Raw genomic sequence first — 20531 nt, forward strand, 5'->3', positions numbered from 1 at the left:
AGATCCCACAAGCTGCATGGCACGGCCGAGAGAAAGAAAGAACTGGCTTGATGAATTTTCAGAACACTCCCGTGGAGCCAGCACCAGATGAAGAAACAGCACATCACAGCAGCCCCTCATGCCCCCTCCTAGGCTCCAGTCCTCCCCACACCGCCAAGGTTAATCACCATTCTGGCTTCTATCATCACAGTTAGTTTTGCCTGTTCTTTTTTTGTTTGTTTCTTTTGGCTGTGTTAGGTCTTTGTTGCTGCACGCGGGCTTTCTCTAGTTGAGGAGAGCGTGGGCTACTCTTAGTTGCAGTGTGCGGGCTTCTCATTGCGGTGGCTTCTCTTGTTGCGGAGCACGGGCTTTAGGTGCACAGGCTTCAGTTTTGCAGCACGTGGCCTCAGTAGTTGTGGCTCACTGGCTCAGTAGTTGCGGCTCGCGGGCTCAGTAGTTGTGGTTCATGGGCTTAGTTGCTCTGCGGCATGTGGGATCTTCCTGGACCAGGGCTCGAATCTGTGTCCCCCGCACTGGCAGGCGGATTCTTAACCACTGCTCCACCAGGGAAGTCCCAAGTTTTACCTGTTTTAAAACTTGATGTAAATAGAAGCACACAGTAGGTCTGCTTTGGGGGGAGATTCTGTCAGGCTGCGTGTTCCTTCCCCTCACTGGGCAGTGTTCTCTCAGATGAGTATTCGGAAGTATTTCTACCTTCTTTCTTGCCCCCAACATCAAATTTATCACCGCATCTTATGGATTCTAGCTCTCTCTCTAATCCATGCCTGCCTCTCCTCCCCACTGCCTCCCTTGGCCAAAGCGGCCTCATCTCCTGCCTGGACTACGTCAACACTCCCCTAAACAGTCTCCCAACTTCCTGTGCTCCCAGCTCTTTCTAGAGCTGGAATGATCTTTTTAAAATAGTCCTTTTAATAAAGCACAAAGTTTTAACTATAGCACTTATTTGATCACTGTCTGCAATCATCTTGCTTCCTTATTTACAATACTGACTTCTCATGCGTTCTTCCCACCAGGTCAGTGCCTTCAGGACAGGGACCTTGGACTACCCTGGTGGTCCGGTGGTTGAGACTCTGCACTTCCACTTCAGGGTGTGCGGGTTCATCTCTGGTCGGGGAACTAAGATCCCACATGCCACACAGCGTGGCCAAAAAAAAAAAAGAACAGGGGCCTTGCAGCTTTGTCAGTCCCCAAACCCCCAGCCTTGACTCAGAGCCTCCTGTGTAAGCATGTTGCTCACATTTTTTGGATGAATGAATGGTTTACAAGGCCCTTGCTCATCTCTCCAACTGCACCCCGACCCTGCCCCTCCATCACCATCTTCCAGCTACAGCAGCTTCTTTCAGTTCTTCTGTCAACCCCATCCTCCCCCATCTCCACCTCCACCCCCAGTTGCCCCAGGACCTTCATACATGCTGCCCCCTCCCAATAGGACAAGGTGTCCTTCCTTCTGGGAGGATGCTACTCCCTACTCCATGTATGCTTACTCACGTGGTTTGCTTCAGTCAGTGGAATTTGAGCAGAAATTGTTTTAAGAACTCCAAGGTGGTTCTGCACTTCCCCTTTTCCATCTGCCCCGGGTCAGGTGTACCCCGGGTAGTGGCAGCCTCTCTAGCCTGGCGTCTGGAATAAAGAAGATATGGAGCAGACCCAAAGCTAAACAGTAAAGGACATGGAATATGAATAAGAAATAAACTTTTTGAAAAAGAATATATGTATAACTGAATCACTTTGCTGTACACCTGAAACATGGTAAATCAAATATAATTCAATTTTTTAAAAATATTATTTTACAATCTTCTTTTTTAAAAATTTTATTTATTTATTTACGTTTGGCTGCGTTGGGTCTTCATTCCTGTGCACCGGCTTTCTCTAGTTGCAGCGAGCGGGGGCTACTCTTCGTTGCGGTGCGCGGGCTTCTCATTGCAGTGGTTTCCCTTAGTTGCGGAGCACGGGCTCTAGGTGTACGGGCTTCAGTAGTTGTGGCTCGCGGGCTCAGTAGTTGTAGCTCGCGGACTTAGTTGCTCTGCGGCATGCGGGATCTTCCCGGACCAGGGCTCGAACCCGTGTCCCCTGCATTGGCAGGTGGACTCCTAACCACTGCACCACCAGGGAGGCCCTCAATTTCTTTTTAAAAAAGGAGACTCTTGTTAAACAACGTTTTCTCTAATTCCTCTAACAAAAAAAAACTTGTTTTTGAAAGCCACTGAGATTTTGGAGTTGGGTATTATTGTATTGGATTTCTATTTGCTGCTGTAACAAATTACCACAAACTCAGTGGCTTAAAATAATACAAATCTATTATCTTATAGTTCTGGAGGCCAGAAGTCCAAAGTGGGTCTCACTCTGCTAAAATCAAGGTGTCAGCAAGGTATAATTCCTTCCGGTGGCCACCACATTCCTTGGCTAGTGGCCTCCTTCCTCCATTTTCAAAGACAGCAGAATAGCATCTTCTGACCCTGACTCCTTTCCCACTTTTAAGGATGCTTGTGATTACATTGAACCCACCTGGATAATCCAGGATAATCTCGCCATCTCAAGGTCCTTAATCATATCTGTGAAGTCCCTTTTGCCGTGCAAGATAATATGTTCATGGGTTCCAGGAATTGGGATGTGCACATATTTGGGAGGTCATTATTCTGCCTACTACATTTATCACAGCATAATTTCTACTGAGCTAACTAATATACTATTTGTAAAATAATTGCACTACAAGTTAGAGGCATATGTCCATTTACTGCGTTTTGCTTTATTGCACTTCACAGATATTGCATTTTTTACAAATCGAAGGTTTGTGACAACTGTCAACAAAAATAATGAATAAACAACCTATAATAGGAATAGAAGAGTTGTTTTGTTTTGTTGTTGTTTGTTTTTTTCTTGGCTGCATCGCACGGCTTGCAGGATCTTAGTTGTGGGATCTTAGTTGCCCCTGGCAGTGGAAGCGTGGAGTCCTAACCATTGGACCACCAGGGAATACCCTAGAAAAGAGTTTTATTTGAGCCAAACTGAGGGCTAGAGCCCGGAAGCCAGCTTTCCAGATTACTCTGAGCAACTGCTCCAGAGAAGCATGATTTTCAGCATGGTTTTATATCTTGCCAGAACAAAGAACATTAAACAAATCAGGAATACATTTCTTCACGGTTTCCAAAAAAAAAAAAAAACAGACCAGCAAGTATACAGCAAGTCAGTATGGCCTTAGCATCTGGGAACCGGTCTTATCATCAAAGGAGGATCAGCATTGACATCCCAGGAAGAGAGGCATTTAATCATTATTTTAAACATGGACATTCTTTACTTCTGGTCAATGTGTCTTTTTATTTAATAATTAAAGGTACAATGTATGTTTGATAGGCCACAAACAGGCTGTTTTTGTTAGCATAAAATTCAAGTTAACTCATGTATAAGCCAGAATGACTTCCCCACACCTCAATATGTGAACGTTTCTTTTATCACAACCATGTGTCGAGCTAGTCTATCAGTGTAATTTTTTCAACAGCATTCACTCACTTCGTGTCTTTGTGTCACATTTTGGTAATTCTTGCAAAACTTCAAACTGTTTCATTATTATTATATTTGTTATGGTGATCTGTGATCAGTGACTCTTTGGCTCCGTTGGGTCTTCCTTGCTGCGTGTGGGTTTTCTCCAGTTGCAGCAAGCAGGGGCTACTCCTCGTTGTGGTGCACAGACTTCTCACTGCCGTGGCCTCTCTTGTTGCGGAGCACAGGCTCTAGGCGCACGGGCTTCAGTAGTTGTGGCACACAGGCTCAGTAGTTGTGGCACACGGGCTTAGCTGCTCCGCGGCATGTGGGATCTTCCCGTACCAGGGCTCAAACCCGTGTCCCCTCCATTGGTATTCTTAACCACTGCGCCACCAGGGAAGTCCCTGTGATCAGTAATTGGTGTTGCTATTTCAAAAAGACTATGACTCCCTGAAGGCTCAGATGATGGTTACCATTTTTTAGCAATAAAGTATTTTTAAATTAAGGGTATGTACATTTTTTTAGACATAATGCTATTGTACTCTTAATAGACAATAGTAGAGTGTAACATAACTTCTATATGCACTGAAAAACCGAAAAATCTGTGACTTGTTTTATTGTAATATTCACTTTACTGCAGTAGTCTGGAACCAAACACACACTATCTCTGAGGTATGCCTGTATTTATAAAAGATACATATAAATATAAGGATATAAAACGTTTGGAAACAGAAGGATGGAAAAAATATCAGGCAAATGTTTACTAAAAGCTGGAATAGCTATACAGTATTAGTATCAGAAAAAAATAAATTTCAGGTTAAAAGCATTACTAGGGAGAAAGAGCATGCTTACTTAGTGATTTTTAAAATACACAGCAATTTTAAATTTATTTATTCTTAATTTATTCTTAAAAGTAAGATTAACAAGCAATAAAGATATATATATATATAGAATAAAGCCACAAGGAAAAGCAGATTAAATCACAATCTTATTTGTAGATTCTATGGCACATGCAGGCAAAAAAAAAGAAAAAATTAGCAAGGGTATAAAAAATATGAAGAATATGGTTAACGAATTTGACCTAGTGGACCATTGCACCTAAATGCAGAACAGTGTATGCAGAACATTTCCCAATAAATCGATCAAATTCTAGATCATCAGGCAACGGAACTAATTTCAAAAAGTTAAAATCATTCAGTCTGTGGTTTGTTTGTTTTTTTTACCACAATATAATTAAGTTAAACATCGTCAACAGACAGATTAAAAAAAAATCCTACCTATTTTGAAATTAAGAAACATTTTATGAGATGTCTGGGCCAAGAGAAAAAAAACCACAACAGAAATTAGAAAATAGATTATAAATTTGTGTTGTTTTAGATTACAGTCGTAATGAAAATATCGTATATCCATATTGGAGGACCCAGCTAAAAATTCTTAGAGAGAAATTTATGACCTCAACTGTATATATTGGAAAATAAGAAAGGGTCCAAACAAATGAGCTAAACTCCGTCTTTAAAAGTTACAAAGGAGGGGGACTTCCCTGGTTGCGCAGTGGTTAAGGATCCACCTGCCAATGCAGGGGACACGGGTTCCAGCCCTGGTCTGGGAAGATCCCACATGCCGCGGAGCAGCTAAGCCCGTGCGCCACAACTACTGAGCCTGCGCTCTAGAGCCTGTGAGCCACAACTACTGAGCCCGTGGGCCTAGAGCCTGTGCTCCGCAGCAAGAGAAGCCACCGCAATGAAAAGCCTGGGCAGGGCAACAAAGAGTATCCCCTGCTCACCACAGCTGGAGAGGGCCCGCATGCAGCAGCAAAGATGCAACAGAGCCAAAAAGAAAAATAAATAAATTAATCAATTCATTTAAAAAAAAACTTAACAAAGAAGGGACTTCCCTAGTGGTCCGATGGGTAAGACTCCGGGCTCCCAATGCAGGTGGCCCGGATTCGATCCCTGGTCAGGGAACTAGATCCCAGCATGCATGTTGCAACTGAGAAGTCCACGTGCCACAACTAAGACCCAGCACAGCCTAAATAAATAAATATATATTTTTTAAAGTTACAAAGGAAGGGGAATTACCTGGCGGTCCAGTTGGTAGGACTCCGTACTTTCACTGCTGAGGGCTCAGGTTCAACCTCTGGTAGGGGAACTAACACAGCCAAATTTAAAAAAGAAAAAAAAATGTTCCTCTGTAACTTTTTTTTGAGTTTCAAAGGAAAAGCAGCGGGACTTCCGGGGCGGCTGCTATGTCCCCATCTCTCAGTGCTTCCTTCCCAAGCAAATCGAAACAAGAATGGGAAATAAAACTCTGCCATAGCCTCAGCATAACTTGAAAGCAGAGAATGTCCGAACTTCAAAATAACTGTAAATAAAAAGAAAGCCCCCCACAGGGTTGTGCGGACCTCTTGCGCTCCAGCCCCACACAGCCCTACCACCAGGCTCTGTACCAAGATAAACGGGGAAGAGACAGAAGAGGGGAGCTGGCAATGGGGTGCAAGGTCGATCTAGAACCTCCATCAGGAAGACGATGTCATCTGCAGTCTGTAAATAACAGGAAAATGTCCTGGGGGATCAGCGTGCAGACTACAGGGAAGGGACTAAAAGATATGTGGGATTTGAAGCGTCAGTCTTTAAAATACATAGGTTCTGGGAAAGGAAAAAGAAAAACACCGAATGGTCGAAGAGTCTTTGGGCAATTGAGTGATGAAGGGGGAAAAAGCAAAAGGGAAAAATTTAGGGTCTTGCAAGACAAAAGAGAAACAAACAAAGAAACTGGAGGACACAAACCCCTTTCCCCAACCAGACAAACAAATTAAAATGCACTGAAGTAGGGCTTCCCTGGTGGTTCAGTGGTTGAGAGTCCGCCTGCCGATGCAGGGGACACGGGTTTGTGCCCCGGTCCGGGAAGATCCCACATGCCGCGAAGCGGCTAGGCGCGTGAGCCATGGCCGCTGAGCCTGCACGTCCAGAGCCTGTGCTCCGCAACGGGAGAGGCCACAACAGTGAGAGGCCCGCGTACCGCAAAAAAAAAAAAAAAAAAAAAATGCACTGAAGCGTCTGGACTTTGCTGTATTGACATAAGAGTGTGCTATAGAGCTAGGAATCTTGTAAAACACCCCAATATCACAAAAAATGAACAAGAAAAGGAGTAACAGATCCATCTGGAACTATTATTAAAAACAAAAAAATAGTCAGAAAATAAAATCCAGTACACATTAACTGAGGAAATTTCCCCCTGAAAAAAAAGACCATAAATCCAAAGAAACAAAATATCACAAAAAATTAATCGTATATTAGGTCACAAAGAAATCATCAGTAAGTTGAATAAAATGGAAATATTATAAACAATATTCTCTGAGCAGAATGTAATAAAATGAGAAATCATTAACAAAGACAAAAACAAATTAATTAGGTGAAAAACTGGAATACAAAATTCCAAAAAATAATGATAATGAAAATACTACATATCAGATTCTATGAGATACATTTTTTAAAATAAATTTATTCATTTATTGCTGGCTGCGTTGGGTCTTCATTGCTGCACATGGGCTTTCTCTAGTTGTGGCGAGCAGGGGCTGCTTTTCATTGCGATGCAGAGGCTTCTCATTGCAGTGGCTTCTCTTGTTGTGGAGCATGGGCTCTAGGCACATGGCCTTCAGTAGTTGTGGCACGTGGGCTCAGTAGTTGTGGCTCAGGTGCTCTAGAGCGCAGGCTTGGTAGTTGTGGCACCCGGGCTTAGTTGCTCCGTGGCATGTGGGATCTTCCCAGACCAGGGCTCGAACTGGTGTCCCCTGCATTGGCAGGCGGATTCTTAACCACTGAGCAACCAGGGAAGCCCTATGAGATACATTTAAAGCAATGATTAGAATAACATTCATAGGATTAAACACGTATATCATTAAAAGTAAAAGAATGAAAAGAAATGAGTTTAATTCCCAGCTCTAAGAAAACTAGAAAAAGAACATCAAAGTAAACCAAAAGAAAGCACAAAGAGGGAAAGAATAAAGATAAAAGCAAAGATTAATGCAGTAGAGAACAGAAATTAGGCCTGAATATTTGGAAAAATTAACAAATAGACAAACAACTAGCTAATTTTTCAAGAAAATGGGGGAAAGCACATATATAGCAAATAAATGACAAGAGGAAAATAACCATGGGAACAAGAAAATTTTTTAAAAATTTAAAATGAATTGGGATGATTGGGAGATTGGGATTGACATGTATACACTAATATGTATAACATAGATAGGTAATAAAAACCTGTGGTATAAAAAATAAATAAAATTCAAAAATAAATAAATAAATAAATTCACCTTAAGCAAATACCACAGTAGTAATTGTTGCAGGCGTGAATCATTGATGGATGCTAAAGTTAGTAAACAAAAGTATGATGAGAAACAAGGTATTTGCATACACTCAAAGTGTCTCTCCCCATGATGTTTACTAATCACAAATGGAAAAAGAGAAACCTGGCAGACACCACCCTAACCAAGTGATCAATGTTAACATGACCAGTAATAAAACAAACCAACATCATATACCATCCAATATGATTCACTGAGAAGCACACATCACTTCCGTTTTATTCTTTCTTTTTTAAATTTTATTTATTTTTGGCTGCGTTGGGTCTTCGTTGCTGCTGCAGGCTTTCTCTTGCTGCAGCGAGCAGGAGTTACTCTTCATTGTGGTGTGCAGGCTTCTCATTGCGGTGGCTTCTCTTGTTGCAGAGCACAGGCTCTAGGCGTGCAGGCTTCATTAGTTGTGGCACGCAGGCTCAGTAGTCGCGGTGCGCAGGCTCAGTAGTTGCGGCAGGCAGACTCTAGGGTGCGTGGGCTTCAGTGGTTGTGGCGCACGGGCTTAATGGCATGTGGGATCTTCCTGGACCAGGGCTCGAACCCGTGTCCCCTGCATTGGCAGGCGGATTCTTAACCACTGCGCCACCAGGGTAGTCCCCACTTCTGTTTTATTCTTCTCCCAAATGAATAACCTCAAAGTAATCATTACAAAACTTCTGATAAATCCAAACTGAGGGATACTCTACAAAATAACTGGCCAATACTTTCCACAAGTGTCAAGTTCATAGAAGAAAAAGAAATCTGAGATGTTTCCCCAGATTGGAGAAGACCAAGGGGACAGGACAGCTGTGGTAGCCAGCCTCCCAGGTGGCCTCTGAGTGAGCCTGGTATTCACGGAATAGGGTTGACCCGTTTACCAATAGGACGTTGTGGAAATGACACCCTGTGATTTCTGAAGCTAGATCATAAAAGACTTTGCAACTTCAACCTTACTTTCTCTGGGAGAAGGCAGCTGCCTTGTCATGAGGCCACTCAAGCATCACTATGGAGAGACCCACGTGGTGAGGTACCAAGGCCTCCTGCTCTTCTGTGAATAAGCCATCTTGACAGCAGATCCCCCAGTCTGGTTAAGACGTCAGATGAGCTCAGTCCTGGCTGACATCATGAGTACAATGTCATCAGAGACCCTGAGCAAGAACTACCCAGCTAAGCGGCTCCCAAATTCCTGATCCACAGAAACTAGGAGATAATAAATGTTTGTTGTTTTAAGCTGCTAAGTTTTAGGGTGTTTATTACACAACAATGAATTACTGATTACATGCAATTTGGAATCCTGATTGGATCCTGGACCAGGAAAAGGGCATCAGTGGGACCACTGGCACAATTAAAATGAGATATATCGATTAGCTAATACCAGTATATCGCTGTTAATTTCCTAGCTTCAACAACTGTCATATGCTTGTGTAAGATGTTCCCATCAAAAGAAGTTTGGTGAAGGGTATACAGGAATTCTGCACTGTTTTTGCAATTTTATGTAACCCTAAAGTTATTTCAAAATAAGTATCTTTTTAAAAAGAGCAGAAAAATATACCTAATTAAAAATAGAAGGAATAAAGTAATAAAGAGCAGAAATTAATAGAAAACATATACTAATGGAAAGAACCAGAAAAGTCAAAATTTGGTTCTTTGATGACACCAATAAAATTGACAAGCTTCTGGCAAGATGCATTCAGAGTAATTTTTAAAAGAGAAGGCACAAAAAAAATGAAAATAAAAAAAATTAATAAAAGAGAAGGCACAAATTAACTAACAGGAATAAAAAGGGAGATACGTTCGACAATAAAAATATGAAGATATCATGAACAACTTTATGCCAACTTTTATACTTTATACAATTTAACTATTTATATTTATATAAAGATAGACAAGTCTCTGTAGAAAAATAAAACTCAGCAAAACTAAAACAGGTAGAAATATACATCCTGATTAGTCCTATAATATTAAACAAATTGAATCAGTAGATAAAATCTTACCTCAAACATATAGAATGGATAAACAACAAGGTCCTGCTGTGCAGCACCTAGAACTATATTCAAGATCCTATGATAAACCATAATGGAAAAGCATATTTTGAAAAAAGAATGTATATATATGTATAATTGAATCACTTTGCTGTAGAGTAGTAACTAACACAACATTGTAAATCAACTACACTTCAATAAAATAATTTTTTTTTTATCTTATCACAAAGAAAACCCCAGGCCTATATGGCTCCAACAGTAAGATTAACCGAACATTCAAAGAACAAATAATCTACCTTGTACAAATCCTGCCAGGGTATATAAAGAGAGGGACCTTCCCTCTCACATGTCATAAAGGTAGCATACTTGATACCAAAAGCTAAAAAATAAAGAAATACTGCAGGCTCATAGACACGGATGTAAAATACCCTAAGCAAATTATTAAACCGAACCTGGTAATATAGAGACAAGATAACACACAGTGCCCAAGTTGGATTTACTCCAAAACTGCAAGGTTAGAGACAAGGAAATTAATGTAATTTACCCCCTTAATAGATTAGAGGAGAAAAATTGCACCATCTCAATGAATGCCGAGGCACATCTTGCCTTGCCCAGTGATACAGATCCCATGGGGCCATAGGCGACAAGTGGTTAAAGCAATGGGAGGGGCAGTGGCTGGGTGGAAAGTCTGAGCCAGTTGCTGAGGTGGATCAAGTTATTGGCAGCTTTACCTGGAGTGCAGTCAATTTTGCACTGAAGGGACTTCCCTGGTGGCGCAGTAGTTAAGAATCCGCCTGCTGGGCTTCCCTGGTGGCGCAGTGGTTGAGAGTCCGCCTGCCGATGCAGGGGACACGGGTTCGTGCCCCGGTCTGGGAAGATCCCACATGCCACGCAGTGGCTAGGCCCGTGAGCCATGGCCGCTGAGCCTGCGCGTCCGGAGCCTGTGCTCCGCAACGGGAGAGGCCACAACAGTGAGAGGCGCACGTACCGCAAAAAAAAAAAAAAAAAAGAAAAAAAAAGAATCTGCCTGTCAATGCAGGGGACACCGGTTCGAGCCCTGGTCCTGGAAGATCCCACATGCTGTGGAGCAACTAAGCCCATGCACCACAACTACTGAGCCTGTGCTCTAGAGCCCATGAGCCACAACTGCTGAGCCCGTGAGCCTAGAGCCTGTGCTCTGCAACAAGAGCAGCCACTGCAATGAGAAGCCTGCGCACCACAAGGAAGAGTAGCCCCCGCTCTTTGCAACTAGAGAGCCCGTGTGCAGCAATGAAGAGCCAACGCAGCCAAAAATAAATAAATAAATGTATATTAAAAAAATTTTGCACTGAAAAAGAAAATCCTTTCAATGATTAACTGGAACATTTTTGTAAGCATATTTATAATAAAATAACCACTTGGGTTTATGAGAAAAATAAAAGCAAGGTAATGAGTTTATAAATAATTAATATTTAAAAATAATAGGGAACTTCCCTGGCGGTCCAGTGGTTAAGACTCCCCGCTTCCCCTGCAGGGGGTGTGGGTTCCATCCCCGGTTGCGAACTAAGATCTCATATGCCGAGTGGCTCGGCCAAAAATTTAAAAAATAAAATTAAAAGAAGGATACATCTGAAGGAATACACTATATAAAGGTATTTTTAAAAATAAAAATAATAAAATTAGGGGTGTGGTATCTTGTGGTGGGAGATGGAGACGCGATGGGAGACGGCGATGTTGCTAATAGTCTGTTTCTCAAGTTGGGCGTTTATTATTTCACTCTATTGCTTATGTATATTTGACATCAATTATTTTGTACGTATCAAATATTGCATTATTTTACAAAGTGAACTCAACATGCTGCCTTGTAAACCTGCTGTCTCTGGGATTCCCCTGTCCTTGAGAATAATTCTACCTTCCACATAGAAGACTGGGCCCGCTGGGGCCCTTTCCCTCCCCTCGGCCAGCCCGCTCCCCCCGCGACGCACACACACACACACACACACACACACACACACACACACACACACACACTTAGTCAAATGCTGCCTCCTGGCCCTTCATACCTTTAGCATCTCCGTCCACCCTGCCCAGCCCGGAGCGGGCTGTCTTTATCTCTCCCTGAGCGGCTGCAGCAGCTTCCTGACCACTCTTCCAGCTCCAGCTGATGCTCCCCTCCCTCCTCCAGGCCGGCGCTCTGTCCAGATCCGCTCAGCTATCTCCTGCGGAAACCCGCAGTTTCTTCCCACTGACCCTGGATAAAGTCCTAAGAGGCTGTTTACAAGACCCTGCGCCATCTGGCTCCACCCACCTCCTCAGACTCATTTTCAGCCATTCTCAGCCTCTCTCCCCAAGCTCCAGGGATTCTCTTTACTTCCTAAAATACACCCAGACTTTCAGGCCAGAGGTCTTCCCACTGACCTTTATTCCTTTCTCCCTTCCTACCTTCTAATCATCTTTTGGTTCCATCTTAAAAGTCAGTTCCTCATCCCATTTTTCATTACTTTTTATTATTCATGACCAGGTATGGCCTTTGAAAACCTCCCTCTCTTACGATCTGCCTCACTGTCATTTGACTTCCAGCCAAATGCAGAAGATTTCCAGGTAACTCCAAGGGTCCCTAGGGAATGGTAGGGCCACCAGATACAAGGAGCCTGGGTTCTTGAATTACCAGGTAGAAGCCCACCCTCCAATCGCTCCTCACTCTATCCAAGACACCTGGGGTATTAGTTAACTATTGTGTAAAAATTACCCCAGAACTTTGGGGTTTAAATTTTTTCAAAAAGCATTTCATCTCGCTGTTCTGTGGGTCAGGAATTCAGGAGCAACTTAGCTGGGAGGTTCTGACTCACAGTCTCTCATGAGATTTGTAGTGAAGTTGGCCAGAGCTGCAGTCATCTGAAGGCCTGGCTGGGGCTGAAGGATCCCCTTCCCAGGGTGTCACTGCCATGGTTGTTGGCTGTTGGCCTCAGTTCCTCAGCATGTGGACCTGTCCATAGGGCTGCTTGAGTGTCTTCATGCCATGGCGGCTGGCTTCCTCCAGAGCGATTGACCCAAGACAGAGCAAGCAGGAAGCCAAAGTGCCTTTCGTGACCAGGCCTCCAAAGTCTCACACCATCACTTTTATTCTATTCGTTAGGAGCAAATCACTGAGTCCAGCTTATACTCAAGGGGAGGGGAATTAGGGTCCACCTCTTGAAAAGAGAGGTATCATGAATGTATGGACATATCCTAAAACTACCACGCCTAGGAGACTCCAACTCTGGCTGAACCCTTCCATCCACCTACTTAGTACCTGCAACAGAGGAGAAAACAAATCAGATGAGCAGAGGGTTGCTTCACTTTGAACTCAGGGCTCTAAGGTCATAAAATTCTTTGGACACTCATGCTTCCTGGCACTCCTAATGCAGCTCAATACAAAGTTCCTACTCCCTCTTTCTGAGATAACTAATCACAACTTCTCACTCCTCACATCCAACACTCTTTCTCTTCTCCTGCCCCTGAATCTACCTGAATCCACATCTGTACACACCTCCTGCTCAGATAGAACTGTCTCTCCTCCTTTCAAACACTCAGGGTCCTCCTCATCTGCCCCACCTCCCCTACCCTCTTGATTTCCCAAAGTCTTCACTTCCCTGTGTGTTTCCTTGTGCATTTGTTGTCTTTTATTGACTGTACACTCCGTGAGGGCAGGGATTTTTATCTATTTTGTCCACAAATGCATTCTCTACACTTAGAACAAGGCCTGGCTGATGGCGGGGACTCACTATATACTTGTTGGATGAATAAACAACTGAATCCATGGGAAGAGGGAAACTCCATCTATTCTAAGGGGAAGGAGACAGGAGCAAGCGAGAAGTAGGAGGAAAGGTGTGTGCCCCAGATTTCTTACCCTGGGCAAGAAGGCTCAGGAGGGCGGAAGGTGTCTTTTTACTCACACCTGAGTTCCCAGCACCCAGCCCCGTGTCTGACACATAACAGGTTCCATTAAAAGTGTGTTGATTGGCCAGGTGCCAGCTGACTGCCCAAGCCACACCTTTCTTTGTCTGAACTAGACTTGGGTGATAGGTGCTGTCCCCGGACCTGTCCCCTGTAATGTATGTCCCTTTCCCTGAAGCCCATGGTGGCCCGAGTTGCGTCCTGACATGGCCTCACACCTGGCTGCCTGCGTCCTTCAGCAGGCAGAGACTTGGGCTTCTGACCCGGCTCTGCCCTCCGAGGACGGCCAAGCTGTCTAGCCTTGTGGTGGCTGTTCCGCGGCTTTGCCCAGAGACTGTTGGGAATGACTCAGCCCCCTGACACTGCTTGAATTGGGGGGTGGAACCCCTCACAGGCACTGGGGGAGTGGGGACCAGGCAGTGGGACCTGGCAGCTGACTAGGAGGGCTGTGGTGTGTGAGGCAACCAGACAGTCCCAGCTCAGCCACTCTCCAGGGTGACTGAGCCTAAGTCCCTTAGCCTCTCTGAGCCTCCGCTTTCTCATGAATGAAACAACACGTTGTCACGGGGATTGAGAAAATGGACATGTTACAAAGTACACAGGGTGAGGGGGGGCTGTGGGATCACACTGCCTGCTTTAAATTCTGACTTTGCCTTTTCCTATTAGCTGTGCAAACCTTGGGCAAGTCACTTAACTTTTCTGTGCCTCAGTTTCCTCATCTATGAAACAGGCATGAGGGACTTCCTTGGTGGTCCAGAGGTTAAGACTCTGCGCTCCCAATGCAGGGGGCCTGGGTTCCATCCCTGGTCAGGGAACTAGATCCCACATGCCGCAACTAAAGATCCCGCCTGTTGCAACGAAGATCCCGTGTGCCGCAACTAAGACCCAGCACGGCCAAATAAATAAATAAATCTCAAAAAAATATATCTACTCCCTTAGCAACTTTAAAAAGTATATTTATTGGTCTAGTCATGTTTTCTATTTCGTGTTGGGTCAGTTTTACACATCTTTTGTTTTCTAGGAAATTGTTACTTTCACCTAAGTTTTCAAATTTGTTGCCATAAAATTGCACCTACTACACCCTTATTATTATTATTTTTTTGTTAGAGGATGAATATTCTTTTTTTCTTTGGTTGCCACCGGGTCTTAGTTGCAGCAAGCGGGCTCCTTAGTTGTGGCATGTGAACTCTTAGTTGTAGCATGCATGTGGGATCTAGTTCCCTGACCAGGGATTGAACCCATGTGCCCTGCATTGGAAGGTGGATTCTTAACCACTACACCACCAGGGAAGTCCCCACACTTATTATTTTTAAATCTCCATTGTGTCTGTGGTTATCTCCCTTTTTCATTCATTATATTGTTTATTTTTACCTTCACTTTATGTTCTTGATCAGTCTTGCCAGAATTTTGCCTATTAGCTTATTCAAAGAGCCAGCTTTGAACTTCATTAATCTTCTCTATTTTATTGGCATCATAGAAGTGTTAAGTGTTCTGATCCACAGACACAGTATACCTCTCCATTTACTTAGATATTTAATTTCTCTTGGCAATGTTTTATACTTTTCACTGTATAAGTCTTGCATATTTTACATTAATTTTATCATTAAGCATTTCATATTTTAATGCTCTGTAAGTAGTATTTTAAAATTTTTAATTTCTGATTGTTTACTGTATTTAGAAATGCAGTTTCTTTTGTATATTGACTTTCTATCCTACAACCTTGCTGAACTCACTTGTTAGTTCTAGTAACTTTTTTGTGGCTTCCTTAGGATTATATGTATAGACAATTATGTTGTCTGTGAACCAAGACAGTTTTATTTCTTCTTTTAAAATCTGTATGCTTTTTTTTTTCTTGCTTTATTGCCCTGGCAAGGACCTCCAGTATAATGTTGAGTGGAAGTGGGAAAAGCAGACACCCTTGCCTTGCTCCTCATCTTAGAATTTGTCTAATTTATTGGCATAAAATTTTTCATGATATTCCCTTATTACCCTTTTAATATCTGTAGAATCTATAGCGATGTCACCTCTCTCAATCCTGATATTGGTAATTTGTATCTTTTTCTTTTTTTCCTGATCAATCTGGTTAGGAAGTCTGTCAATTTTATTGATCTTTTCAAGGAACCATCTTTTGGTTTCTTTGATTTTCTCTATTTTTTTTGTTTCTGTTTTCTATTTCATTGATTTCCTTTTTGGAGTTAATTACTTCCTTTATTTTGCTTATTTGGGGGTTGATTTTTCTCTTCTCTTTCTAGTTTCTTAAGGTGGAAGCTGAGGTCATAAGCAGTCCTTTCTTCTTTTCTAACATAAGAATTTAGTACTATAAATTTCCCCAAAATTCTTTAGTGGAATCCCACAAATCCTATTATGTGTGTTTTCATTTTCACTAAGTTAAAAAGACTTTCTAGTTTCCCTTTTGATTTATTCTTTAATCCATTACTTACTTAGAAGTGTTTTGTTTCCGAAAATTTGGGGATTTTTCCAAGCATCTTTCTCTTATTGATTTCTAAGTTAATTCCATCGCTGTCATAGAAATACTTTATGTGGGTTGAATTCTTTTAAATTTATTGAGTCTTGTTTAATGTCCCCAAATATGTGTGTCATGGTAAATGTTTTATGTACATTTAAGAAAAACATGTATTCTGCTCTTGTTGGGTGAAGTGTTCTGTAAATGTTAATCAGGTCAAGTGGTTGATAGTATTGCTTAAGTCTACTCTATCCTTGCTGGTTCTCTGCCTACTTGTTGTTCTATCGATTAATGAAAGAAGATTATTAAAATCTTTGACTATTATTATGGATTTGCCTATATCTCCCTGCAGTTCAATCAGTTGTTACTTGTAATTTGAAGCTCTGTTATTAGGTGCACAAATGTTTAGGATTGTTATATATCTTCTTGATTGACTGACCCCTGTATCATAATAAAATGACCTTCTTTAACACTGGTGATATTCTTTGCTTGGAAATCTACTTCTTCTGTTCAGTGTGAGGAAAAAAGACTCAGGCCTCCATCCTTAAGCTCAGGGCCTCTGCAAGTGAGATTTAAGTTCATTGCCAAAGTCAGCACAGGTTGCTAAGCCCCATGATGGGGAAACACAAAGCATTGTGGGAACACATGGAAGGGGCCCCCATCCAGACTGAGGAGTTAAGCAATGTTTACTGTGTTGATAATTGAAGAGAAAGACAGTCTTTGGAGAAGGAAAGGCCTATACAAAAGGTGAGAGTCGGACTTCCCTGGTGGTGCAGTGGATAAAGAATCTGCCTGCCAGGGCTTCCCTGGTGGCGCACTGGTTGAGAATCCACCTGCCAATGCAGGGGACACAGGTTCGAGCCCTGGTCTGAGAAGATCCTACATGCTGTGGAGCAACTAAGCCTGTGAGCCAAAACTACTGAGCCTGTGCTCTAGAGCCTGTGAGCCACAACTACTGAGCCTGCATGCCGCAACTATTGAAGCCCGCGTGCCTAGAACCCATGCTCAACAAGAGAAGCCACCGCAATGAGAAGCCCACGCACCACAACAACGAAGAGTAGCCCCCACTCACTGCAACTAGAGAAAGCCTGTGCGCAGCAACGAAGACCCAACGCAGCCAAAATAAATAAATAAATTTATAAAAAATAAAGAATCCTCCTGCCAGTGCAGGGGACACACATTCTATCCCAGGTCCGGGAAGATCCCACATGCCACAGAGCAACTAAGACCGGGTGCCACAACTACTGAGCCTGCATGCCACAACTACTGAAGCCCATGCGCCTAGAGCCCGTGCTCCTCAACAAGAGAAGCCACTGCAAGGAGAAGCCTGCGCACTGCAACAAAGAGTAGCCCCCACTCGACACAACTAGAGAAAGCCCACGTGCGGCAACAAAGACCCAACGCAGCCCCCCAAAAGTAATTAATTAAAAAAAAAGCTGAGGTTCCCACTTGGATCATGGTATGTATGGTGCATCGGGAGCCCCCAGAAATGGGGCATAGGCCTGAAGGGCAGTGTTTGGGAAAGGGAGGCAAGATATGTACTGAGGTGTCAGAGGATCTTTTTTGCCACTGCTTGGACAGTTAATAGGGAGGAGAGTGTAGGAAAGGAGATCAGTTAGGTGACTGTTGCATTTGCCCAAGCATGAGATAATGCTGGTCTGAACTAGGACTAGGAGATGAAGATGGAAGAGAAAGAATAAATTCTAGAGACACTCAGGAGGTAGGCTCAATAGAGCTTCATATTGATAAATGGAATATTGATAACTGGAATATTTCCTGCCATATCAGTAAACAAAGGATGTCACAGCCATCAACAATTGCAGCCCTCCAACATGAGCCAGTGAGCCCTGAGGAAGCTCAGGATGTGAAAACACAGGATACTAGCCCCAGATAGCTGAGGTGCATATCAAAGGAAAGATTTCACTGAGCCCAGACTCTTGCATCTTCCCATACATAGAAAAGCACTAAATTCCTTAACTTGATATATCTGGTTTTCTTTAATTAACAATAATCTTTTGATGTTCAGACTACCTGCCCTTTGTTGCAAAACTTCTATATAACCGGGCTCCCCCTCTTTGCCTCCTCGGAGCAGCTTCTCAGAGCTATCTGAAATGCTGTCTCTTGGGGTGCAGTCCTTACTTTGACCCAAATAAAACTTAACTTGCAACTCTCACGTTGTGCATTTTTTTAAGCCAGTATCTTGCCTGATGTACGGCAAGAGCCTCCTAATTGATCTCCTTGCTCCAAACCCTTGTCCTCTACCCCACAACATCCCACAGCACAGGAGCTGGAGTGATCCTTTTAGACCTAAGTAGGACATGTTACACCTCTACTCAACACCCTCCAATGGCTCATCATGTCACTCAGAGTAAAAGTCAAAGTCCCTATAATGGCCAACACCTTCTGGCCCTGCCCCCCTCTCCTACTGCTCACCCTTTTGCTATTTCTACTCCAGCCACATTCACCTCCTCCAACAAACCAGGACTGGTCCACCCTTACCTAGCTGCAACTCTACCCAGACATCCACTCACCTCCTTCAACTCTTTGCTCAAATGTCATCTTCTCGCTGATACTGCAACCTGCTTCGAGCACCCCTCCACACTCCTGGTCCCCTTTGTTCTGCTCTACTTTTCCCCTACAGCACTTCTTACCTTCCAACATATTAGATAATGCACTTACATTATGTATATGGTTTATTGTCCACCACATCTACTAGGGTGAAACTACACAAAGGCAAAGATCTTTGCTTTGTTCACTGACATCCTAAGTTACTAGAGCAGGCAGCATGGGATACGTATTTGCAGACAACTGAATAAATAACTTAATTACCAGTTTGGATGTGGGGGGCAACTCGAGAGGGAGATGGTGAGTGTGATGCCCACGTTTCTGGAGCTGGGGTTGCGGTGGAGGACTAGGGACACTGAATTTTTTTTAAAGCAGGAGAGAGCCCAGCTGAAGACCTCATATGGGAGTCATCAGCAACAGGGCAGGGGTATTGAAACCACAAGAGCAGAGAGGATCATGCAGGGAAAGCAGACAGAAGTGGCCAATGTGGACAGCATTTAAATAAAAGGAAGGGGACAGAGACATAGCTGGGGGGAAAAGCAGAGGCATGTGGGGTCACAGAAGCTCAGGGAGGAGACTTTTAAGGAGAGAGAGGTTGAGTCAGGCAAGAACTGAAAGCTGGCTACTGGACGCAGTCACTAGAAAGTCATAGACAGCCTTATGGGGGAGCCAACTCAGTGACAGGTTACAAGCTAAACTGGTCAGGCCAATTCAGGTCAACAGGTGGTGGTAAAGGTAACTGAGGTTAACGGTACACGAATATAGGGTCAGAGAGATCTGGTGCCAATCCCAGGACTTGTTAAATTTCTGAACCTCAGTTGGTCCCACGTAAAATGAGGATAGCAGCACCCAGCTTATTAACTTCAGTGACTGATGATTCAATTAGATGATGGAGGAAAACGCAAGGCACAAAGTGGGTGCATTAGCTCCATTCTGCCAACGAGCCGACTGGGTTGGCTGCGAAGCAGACATAGACAGACATAGACAGCCAAGACCAGGGGGAGCTGCGCCTACGGCCCAGGAATGATTGATATAAGGACAGCAAAGCTGTAGGCTTGGGGAGGGGTGCGGGCATGCGACGTTGAAATCCATCCCTTTGCACAGAACACTCCCATCCCAAGATTAGCCGGAATGAAAGGTCTGCCTTCTCACTCCCAGGCACAGCTCCCTCTCAGAGCGCAACAAACGTCCCCTGGGGCCGACTCGGAACACCCGCCCACGGATTGCGCCTTTTCTACTCTCGGCCCACCCGGGTTGGACCTAGCCCTAGGCAACGCTACCTTCCGCCCCTAGCAACCGCTCACCTGCTTTTCTCTTTCGATAGGCCAGCGATTTTCCTTTCTTTTTCTTACTGGTCCGCGTAACTCTATTTCGAGCAATCAGTAGCAGCCACGGGGACCCAACTCACTCCCACACAACTTGGGGGTGATCTAGGAGGAGACATATGTTTCTTTCCTGAATCCAGTTCTCTTAGAAAGCATCTGATTTGTCAAACTGTTGTGAATCCCCCTGGAATGAGTCTCTAAGACATTTTATTTTTCTTAGGCCTGTAATGTCTGTCCCTTGCATACTCACCCCTCCAAATGGTACGGCCCGCACAATGCCCCCCCCCCATCCAGCCGCTTTGAGAGTCCTCCGCTAGGTTGAGTCCACTCAGAGGTGGAGACGATACCATCTGTGACTAATAAATAGGGAGTCTGTAATCCTCTCCGGATTGCCTATTCCGCTTAGACCACCTCTCCCATCTGTCGCTAGAACCGTGAGCACGAACCCCAGTTGGGTGGTGGGACTA

At 43.7% G+C, this 20531-nt stretch overlaps 1 long non-coding RNA gene across 1 annotated transcript; it reads right to left on the reverse strand.

The window, feature by feature from the left end:
- Nucleotides 1–1394: 1394 nt before the first annotated feature.
- On the reverse strand, nucleotides 1395–20339 carry LOC149748676 (uncharacterized). Its single transcript, XR_016393765.1, has 3 exons — nucleotides 9808–20339; nucleotides 7793–7845; nucleotides 1395–7316 (listed from the first exon to the last, which is right to left on the reverse strand). It is a non-coding gene; the product is annotated as an uncharacterized LOC149748676 (long non-coding RNA).
- Nucleotides 20340–20531: the final 192 nt, after the last annotated feature.

Source organism: Delphinapterus leucas, chromosome 7 (genome assembly GCF_059928025.1).
Source record: "Delphinapterus leucas isolate spDelLeu-1000000601 "Yukka" chromosome 7, BTC_Dleu_Yukka2, whole genome shotgun sequence".
Lineage (NCBI taxonomy): Eukaryota > Metazoa > Chordata > Mammalia > Artiodactyla > Monodontidae > Delphinapterus > Delphinapterus leucas.